Consider the following 10,120-nt stretch of genomic DNA (forward strand, 5'->3'; position numbering starts at 1 on the left):
ATCAACCAGGTAGCCATGCATGAGCTCATATCTGCTAGGAAATGAGTTTAGCCTATCTAGTTAAATCAGCAAATATATTAGTCAGTAGTCTATTATATTAGTCAGACATACATAGCCAGAAAGTATAAATACCAGGTCATGTATAGAGAGAAGGCAGGTTTCTGGCCTCTTTCTGAAACACTACTAAGCAAATAGTACAGGTTGTGTTTGGCTAAGAGCTTTGAGTCATAGACTCAATCTGAATAGTATTATAGTGACCAGGTCACTTTGTTTTGTGCAAAAACCTCCAGAAAGCAACCAAAAGTTTATATCAGACAGTCAGAACAGACCTGAGACAGTTCAGAACAGCTAGTATTATGTATAAGTCACAATCAGGCATATTGTATCAGTCCAGAAACTGCATCAGGCAGACTGTTTGAGATAAGTTTTATTGTGTTCAGTGATACAGATAACTTTATCCAAGCAAACCACAATATATATCTTTGAATTATGCTTTATTGCACCCCATCCAAATTACATTCCCTATATACTGAGAGTCTAGGTATTACCATTCTTCCCTTAAACTGCATTGTGATTTGATGTTGGTGTTATCAGATCATGCCAATGCTCTCAATAGTGCATACAATTCCAGTCAGCAGATCCTTTGCTAATCTCCTGTTTGATACATATATCCTTCATCTCCAAAACAAATTCTGTCTTTTTGATTGTCTCAGCACATATTTGAGCAAGTCTGCCAAAGGAAAACCTGACATCCTCTTCTAATAGAATATCTTTTCTGTGTACAGTCTGATCTATGGAACAGGGATCAGAGAGGTGCCACCCAAGTGCTTTTCAATTATCAATAGAGTCATTTGAAGATTTTGATGATTATTATAGGACCTCTGGAGATTTAGTATAAATGCTATTGAAGCTCTTTTGATCTCTATCAGTATTTCCTATCATATCTACTGACATTACTTTGACTATAGAGTTGATCTGCTGGTTACCATCTGACTCAATGTGACCCAAAGGATTCTGCAATCTGAAAGTTTATGAGATTCAGATCTATTACTCTAAATGCTAGAGAATGTGGTTACTCTCAAGCAAAATGAGAAATATATGAATTATATAAAGGTCTAAGAGATTGCAAGTTATATCTCATAGGCTTTCTGATCTTTGTGATTGAAGTAGATGCCAGTGCAATTAAAGGAATGCTCAAAAATTCAGATATTGCATCTTTAGCTGCAGTAAACCATTGAATTATTGGAATACTATCCTTCCACTTTGTACCAGTATATGTCTCTGGAACTAGACATGAATCCAACAGATTATCAAGAAGACCACTACAAGAAGGAGACCTGCTGCCAGAAGATAGAATAGAAGATTTTCTACATAAACATTATGGTTTATACTATAGTCAAGCCAACACTACACATTCTATATTCACTATCATGGTAAAAGACACAGACAACTCATACAAATCAAATAAGTCATTAACTTATGCCAATGTGCTAAGAATGGCTCAACAAGTTCAATGAAATCAAAGAATAGTATATATCTTATAATAGCATATAAAGTTAGAACAGCTATCTATTTATATATATTTACTACTTACTTTATACTTTGATATCTTTGTATCTATTGACTTAACTTGGAATCTCCACTGTCTCTGCTCTATACAATAAAATATACCTTCCTTTCAAGTCCAATATACTTCCTTCTGAATCACTAGCATTTAAATTCCAAAAGCATGATATAATTCTTATAAACCACTCTGACTTTTACTAATGGCTACTTCAACCAGCATTCCATCAGATCTTACCAAGAGCATAATTCAGAACATTGATACTATATTGAATTGCATGGTATGTACATTTATCTGGACTGTTATGTGCATGCTGCTGGCCTCTGCATCATCTTAACTGACCATGCTCACACAAGTCTCACTGGACTCTATCTGGTTCCTATTACTTATCAATTTCATTTCACTATTACTATTTCACATTGGTATTTCACACTCTAGTATCTAGACTCTGAATATAGTAGTGAATAGTTGACACTGCATCTCAACAGACTCTGACTTGGAATTAGCTATTAATAGTATATAAACCACATACAAGCATTGTAAACACTCAGTTTGAATAGCAACTTGGATAGCCATCTACACTTCATACTCACTTCAACTTCTCTCTACCTCATCTGTCAGATTCTGCTCTAAAGGATACTTCTCTTTGCTTCTCTGACAAAAATCTGCTCTATCCATCCAAATTCTTAGGCTCTGACTCAAGAGTGACATTGCCAATAGCTTTATTGACACTTATGCACTCTGCCAGTCTCTATGTGTGCACTCAAACCCACTTGATTGGCACATTCCTAACAGTATATTTGAACTCAAATCCTTGAGTTGAAAATTTTTATTATATCCACCACATTTACTCAATCCACAGAAGCTGATCCCAAACAAACTCAGTCTACCCATCACAACATGTTTTCTATAGAAAACATTCCAGCCTCTATGTTAAGCTCAAACTCCATGTGACTATTAACACATGATAAACAGTTCAGAACCTCACACTTTGGGTTAGACTGACTGAGTTCACTGATGTGTCAATAGAGGTATATGGTCAAGGTGTTGCAAGTCGCTTGAGATAGGATGATGGAGAATAAACTTTAGCTCAAAGCTGGAGTGTTACAGTGAGAGCTACACTACTTAAATACTGTTCTGTTATCTGGCTATTAATAAATGTTCACAAAAGATATTGTCTGTCATAGAGCTGTTACTCCTGCTGTTTCCAGGCTCTCCACAAAAGCTGTTGTCCTGCTGTTGTGCTATTACTGCTGCACCATTATTTAGAGACAAAAGGAGCATTGTCTCTCTCTTCACAGCACACAGCAGTGCAATAGCACATTGACCAACTGGGTTGCTGAGCTAAGCATTCTCTTGGTCCTAAGTGCTGGCCTAAATGCCCTGACTAAGCAAAGATAGAGGTCATTCAGGGAAAAGAAAAGGAAAAAAATAGAAAAAGTCATAATATTACCCCCTCTTTAAGACCATTGTCCTGATGGTTAAGTTAGGGTAAGTCATCCAAGCCTATCACAGCATCAGCATCTCCATCCTCAGTCAGAGATTGCACTTCACTGTATGTCTGCACCATTTCTGGCTTGCCCATCGAAGCATCAGCATCTCTATTCTCTATGACCTGTGTTGTTTTGGCAGGTGAACATATTTGATCAGAGATAATGTTAAACATGACCCCCTCTGCATCCAGCTTGTTGATTTGGTGCTCATAGTCATGGATAGCCTCCTCTGCATCCATATACTTTTCATTGACCCATTGATTTGATTCTAGTTCATAACCTTTCCAGCTGACTAAATAGTCAATGGTTGTTTTCATGCCTCTGCCTCATGCTTTAACCTTTTGGGTTTTGTGGTTTAGCACCTCATTGATTTTGTAGTGTTTTTCATTATTGATTAATTTGGGTGGTGGAGGTGGTGGTTGTTCTTGATTTGGAAAGGCAGGTGCAATGTATAGTGTCAATAATATTTTGTTGAATATGTTATGAACTTTCCAAGTCACTGGTAATTGCAGTTTGTACATGGAGCTGCCAATTTTGCTGATAACTTTAAATAGTCCTATTTGTTTGTCTGCTAGTTTTTGTTTGGGTCATGGCAGATGGAGGTTTGTTGTATCCAACCAAACCTTGTCATTGGTTGAATATTGGTGAGTGAGTCAGCGATATTTGTTGTATTGCTTCTTCATGGTTGTGGCAGCTTTATTTAGAGCTGTCTTTGTTTCTTCATAGATTTTTATCATTGTGTTTGCAAAGTCTGACAAGGCTGAGGTCTTTGTGTGTATTTGTTCTGTTTGTGCAACTGATGGGTTTTATCTATAGTTGATAAAGAAGGGTGTTTTTCCAGTTGCTGAGTGAATCCTATTGTTATGTTGGAAGGTAGCCAGAGCTAGCCATTTCATCCAGTCATCTTGTCGATAATTAATGAAAAGTCATAGATACTTTTTAATTTTCTGATTGGCTCATTCTGTTTGACCATCTGTCTGTGGGTAATATGCCATGGAGGCATTTCGTTTGATATTGAGGAGTCGATATAGGTTATCCAAGAACTTGGACATGAATTGTGGTCCTCTGTCTGAAATCATCACTTGAGGCATGCTGTATTTTGTATAGACCTCATCTTGTAGAATTTTTGCCCACCCTTCTGATATTAGTTCTGTTGAGCAGGCAATTGGAATGATTGCCTTTAAGAAGTGATTGATGATGATGATAATTGCATTATAGCCATCACTTTTGGGAAGTCCAGTTATTATATTCACTGAAATGTGGGTTCATGGTGATAAAGAGACTTCATTTGGATGAAGTGGAGCTGCTCTAGATTGTGTTGAGGTCTTGCCTCACTGGCAAACCTTGCAGGCCTTGATATATCAGGTGATATCATGGTCCATTCTTGGCCACTAATACTCTCTCAGGACTAATTCTTTTGTTTTGATGATCTCGAGATATCCAGCAGTCATATGATCATGATATGTGGCAATAATATCACCATGAAGTCTCTGATCTCTTGGAATATAGATCTGGCTATCATAATAGATTAATCCTCCTTCCTTTTTCAGTCTCCACTTGTGGTTGAGTGATGAAGTGATCCTTTGATCCTACTTGTGGGGGTCTCTGGTAGCACTCTTGATACATTTGTGTACCTCTTCTTCTATGGGCATGATCATGGCATGGAAGTGCTCTGGTTGTAAGAGTATGACTTCCTTATTATCATCCTCTCTCTGGTTGTGGTTGGCTCTCTGGCTAAGGAAATTGGTCTTCTTATTCATTGCTTCTGGTTTGTAGTGTAATGTATATTCATATTGTGATAGTTCCATGACCCATTGAGCTTGTCGGTGATTGAGCTTCTGAGAGTGTCAGAAATATCACAGATTTTGATGATCAGTCCAGATTTTAAAGGTCTGGACTGCTCTGATGAGGTAATGCCACTATTTGGCAAGTGCCAGCATTATGGCAAGGAGTTTTTTGTCATAAATTTCATAGTTGTGCTCAGTCACAGTCAGTGCCTTTGACATAAAGGTGACTGGTCACTATTTGCCCTCCTGTTCTTGTGAAAGTACCACTCTGATCATGCCTTCACTGGAGTCAGCTTCCACTCTGAATTTCCCATCCTGGCTTGGTATGGCCAAGATGACATCTTCAGCTAGGTGGTATTTAAGGTTGTTGAATGCTGCTTGCTGGAAAATTCCCCAAGTCCATGGGGAATTTTTGGTTAATTGTGTCATGGGTCAGACTATTTTGCTGTAGTCCCAAATGAATCACCAGTAGAAGTTGGTGAATCATAAGAATGATTGTAGTTCCTTCTTCTTGGTTGGTTTCAGCCATTTGGTTACTCTAGCAATCTTGATAGGATCCATTCTGATTGCCTCTTCACTAATAATGACTCTGAGGTACTCTGTTTCAAGTACCTTGAATTCACATTTCTCTGCTTTGAGGAAAAGACAATGCTTCTTCATCAACTCTAGTACCTGCCATACTAGTCATCGATATTCCTCTTTGGTTTTGGACATAATCAGAATGTCATCTAGATAAATCATGACCTTTCCTGTGGCAATGAGATTTTTGAAAATATCATTCATCATCCACTGGAATATGGCCAGCAAATTGGTGAGTCCAAAGAACATAACCATTGGTTCAAACAAACTGCAGTTAGTTTGAAAAGTGGCCTTCCATTCATTGCCTTCTTTGATGCACATGTTGTTGTATCCTCACTGAATGTCTAGTTTGGTGTAGTATTTAGCACCTCAGAGTTTATCCATCAACTCAGAAATTAAAGAAAGCAGATAACGATTCTTGATCATCATCTCATTGAGCTTCCGATAATCTTGTACTGATCAAAGTTTGCCATCCTTCTTTTTAATGAAAAAGAAGGGCGATGGAATCAGTGATTTTGATGGTCAAATCCTTCCACTGGACAAGTTTTCTTCCAAGAATTTATCCAGTTTCTGCTGTTTGTTGTTGTCAAGGAGATAGCATTTGCAATTCAGGTTGGCATTCAAGTTGGAAATCAATTCAATGGTATGGTCTCAGGGCTTTGGATTGGGTAGTTCATTGAAACTTTCTTTTTTAAATAGGTCTCAATAATCTCATGCCCATTCTGGTATCAGTTCCTCAAATGTCTTTTTCTTCTTGCTGGCATTGGCTTTTATTGCTAGGTCATTAGCATAGTGTGTTGCTTGAATGCTAATGGCTCTTTATAAGTTGATGGTGAGAATTGTCTTGCCATTTTCCATTTTCTTGTCCCACCAATCTTCTGAGTCTGCATCCAGCAACTCAAAAGGGATCTTCTGACATTGACATCATGTGAACATGATGTGTCTGATTTTCCAGTTGATTAACAGATTGTGTTGTATTAACCAATCATAACCAAAGAAAATTTCCTTGGTTTCTAGATTGGTTACTGCCAAGTCAATTCACTCAGAATGATCTCCAATGGTAAGCCTAAGTTCAATGTATTCAGTGATTGAACTGGCCTGGTTCTTTGTTCTATCTGCATTGTATATGGGGATTGGGGCAGCAGTGGACTGGGTAGGAAGCTTGTTCTTGGTAACAAATATCCAGTTAATAGAACTCTCCATACATTCACTGTTGATTAGGGCTATAACTATGTGTGTACTTTGGGATGTAAGGGTCTCGATTCTGGCTTTAGTTATCAGATCTTGTCTCTTGGTTCTGGTTTGTCAGATGAACTTTTGTGATCCATGTAGTTCATCGAGCCATTCTAAGGCTCAACATCATTCAGCCTCTTGTATCTTATTGATTGTATCATCCACTACTTCTTTGGCTCGAGCCTTGTGTACCCAGTTTCTGAGTATAGCTTTTGCCATTTCTTTGCTCTTTACATCTTTGATGGCCCACCAAGTCCATTCAGTCTCGAATGGCTTTAGCCAGTCATTGGGGTTCTCTACCCCTGTTCAGCTCATCAGCAATTGAGTACTTTTTAAAGTATTAGCTTGATAAACTTTTGGTGAAAACTCATCTGTTTTAGGGCTCTCTGCTCTTCTTCAGCCATTTGTCAGTGGTTGAATATCTCATTTCGATTCCTTAGGCAACTCTACATCATGAGTGGTACTGTCAGATATATTTGAATGCATGTATAATTTAGACATAAGTGGTTTATCTACAAAAATTTTGTCAGTCCAATCTATAGCTGAGGGTGACAGTCTACTTGTTAATAAGTGGGCTGAGTCAGTGAAATTGCTCACTGCTTTGCCTTGTCTTTTACCTCCTCAGCCTTATTGCCCTGGCTGAGGTCCTGTTCTTCCTTTATCAATTTGGAAATCTGTGCCTGAATGTCTTCTCAGATGCACTTGTTCTTCTTCAGAGGACAGTTTCATGCCATGTGACCCTTCTGGCCACAGTTGAAACATTTCTCCCCCTTCTTGAGGTGATCCACATCCATCAGCTTACCCATTCCAGTATATGTCATGCCCATACCGATTCACTTCTCAGCATATTGAGAAGTTGGGGCAGAGCCACTGAGCCTAGATGATATGGTTGCCTGAGAGTTCAAGGGCTTCCAGCCCTGTCTCTGATTCCTGTGTCCATCCCATGATAAGGTGAACGATTCTGCCTTCTGTCGCTGTCGTTCTTGCCACATGATAATGATTCTGGTCTTCCATTCCTCATAGCCAACTGGGATGTTATGACTGAGGTCTGAAATGGTCTTGAGGTAGGAGGATGGCAGTCCCCTCTTCATGTATTCGACCATTCATCCTGTGTCAGTCACATCTTCCTGTACTTCTGCAAGCTTTCCAAGTCATTCCAGTTTGTTGAAGTAGTCAGTGGCTGCTTTATCGCTCATCTTGTACTCCTTCATCTTCTGTTTATGGACTTCTTGGATGGCCGAGTCCATAAACTTGTCATGGATTATTTGTTTGAATACCAGCCATGCAGGATATTAGTGATGTTGTCGTGTGGTCAACCAGAATGATGAGACAATGAGAACTCATCATACTTTTGCCTTCTCTTCCAAATAGATAGTGGTATAGGTCACTTTGTACATGTCAAGTAGGAAGTATGATGCGAATACTTAGAAGTATTGATCACAGTCTGTAAGAAATTGATCAATGTCATCAGATGCCCTCTTGAAGAGGAGAGGTTTGCATACCAGAATTGGTTTGACATTTAGAATTTGGGCTTTGGCATCGAGAGGGAGCATTGGTTTTGGTGGTCTGCCTCCTGGTGGGCCTGCCCATTCAGCTGGTGGTCCAGAGAATGAATGGAGAGACCCATCATCAGCTACTGGACTCTCCAGTAGAGGAAGCCCTTTCCATACAATGCATCCATCTTTGATAGTCCAGCCTTGAGCTATAGCCTCCAGGTCATCTCCCTCTGGTTTTGGCTCTGCTGGAATTGCTTCACTTCCTTCAGCTTTATCAGATAGTGGTTGCTCAGCAAAGGACTGTGGTATTGGGAACCTCTAAGAGTTAATCAGATGACTGCTTAGCTGTGATTGGTAATGAGAGAGCCAAGATGCCATATTTTGTATGGCTGACATAGCAAACGAATATCTGATGGTTACCGATCAGATCGATAGCATGATGTATACTAATTTTGATGGCATCACACTCAGCATCCATGGCTTAGGCAGCATCCTTGCACCATTCCTTGGCTTGTATAGTGGTAATGGTCCCATCTGGTAATGCAAATATCTTTGATTAAAATTAAAAATGGTCTGCTCAGTGGCTGCATATTGCAAAATTTCCTCTCGCTCAATGGAGTTGGCAAAAGTATACCTTTGTCCCAAGGATGATCTTAGTCAAAGATCATTCTTCCATAATTCGGCTATCTGCTCTTGGTACAGCTGAGTGAATTTCTCTTCTTGTGCCTCTTGCTTCTTCTGCTGTAACTCCTCTTTTGTCTATGGTTTGAATTCTTTCTTCCAGCTAGAGAGGGGACCCTTGCCTGCCCTGTCAGAGTCTACCTCCTCAGCCTTGTCGTCCACATCATTAGTCTCCCTGTTCTTGAGGAGAGAATCATCGGGTGGGCTGAAGACCACTGGAGCAACTGGGCTAGGGCTGCATGCTGAGTCTGGCATCACTAGGTCCAGATTGAGGAGCAGGCTGCCACTCGGGCTGTTCTGGCAGCTCCTCGACACTCATTGCTGCTCCCGGCACTATTGTTCTGTAATACCAGTAGAAGTTTCTGTAAAACTTTGGGTTAAGAAAAAGGGCTGTAAAGTTTTTATTGAGGAACTTCTTGAGATCGCCAGTAGAGTTGATACTCTCATTGTCTCCCCTGATAGTATCTCTCTCAGCTGGGATTCCATCTCCTTGGATCAGAATATCCTCTGTCTCTGCAATGGTATCAGTCTCATAAGATAGCGGGCAGTTGTTGTCAAGGTAGGACTGGGCCTCTTCTTTATCAGAGTCTGCTCAGGGGTCGGGCTCAGTGGTGAGAGTGGCAGGTTCCTGAAAGAGCAAGTCGAGGGTGGTGGTTTCAATGAGCATAGTTATTCAACTACCTCTCTCACCTCTTCTGTGCTCCTCTGCTGCCTATACTCAGAGATACTGCCCAAAGAGGGCATTCTTCCTCATGATCTCATTGTCGATATGTGCCTGGTCCTGCTGATACTTGGAAAGGTCTCAGGCATGTTGAACTTGGTCCTCTCTGGGGAGGACTGGGTCTGGGTGTGGGGTTGTCCATGTTCCTATTGGAACTGCTCATACACTCTCTGTTCTACTAATATTACTGCTAACTAGGCTGCACTCCAACTGGTCAGCTTTATTGGCAGCAGCTTACCATCAATGACACTCATTGCTGTTGTCATTCCAGTAGGGGTCATTGTCAGTTCCCACCCTGTGACTGGTGTCTCTACTGCATGTTGAATTAGTATATCAAGACTCTCAGCCCCTGGAATTTCCAGTCTCTCAAGCCATCCATGGGGCATCCAAGGAGTCTCTAGCACAGCACCCAATGCTGGTGCTAGAGACAGAGGTTGTAGTCCTTGTTGCTGAGATACTGTACTAGAGGGATGGAATGGGGGTGTTGGGTCTGGGTCATTGAAACTCTGTAGCCTAAGGGTTTCCAGAGTCTCAGATGACTGCTGTTGGGAGTTGTGGTGGGTATG

The sequence above is a fragment of the Guyanagaster necrorhizus genome (assembly GCF_019112545.1).
Source record: "Guyanagaster necrorhizus MCA 3950 unplaced genomic scaffold BT62scaffold_13, whole genome shotgun sequence".
In the NCBI taxonomy this organism is placed as follows: Eukaryota; Fungi; Basidiomycota; class Agaricomycetes; order Agaricales; family Physalacriaceae; genus Guyanagaster; species Guyanagaster necrorhizus.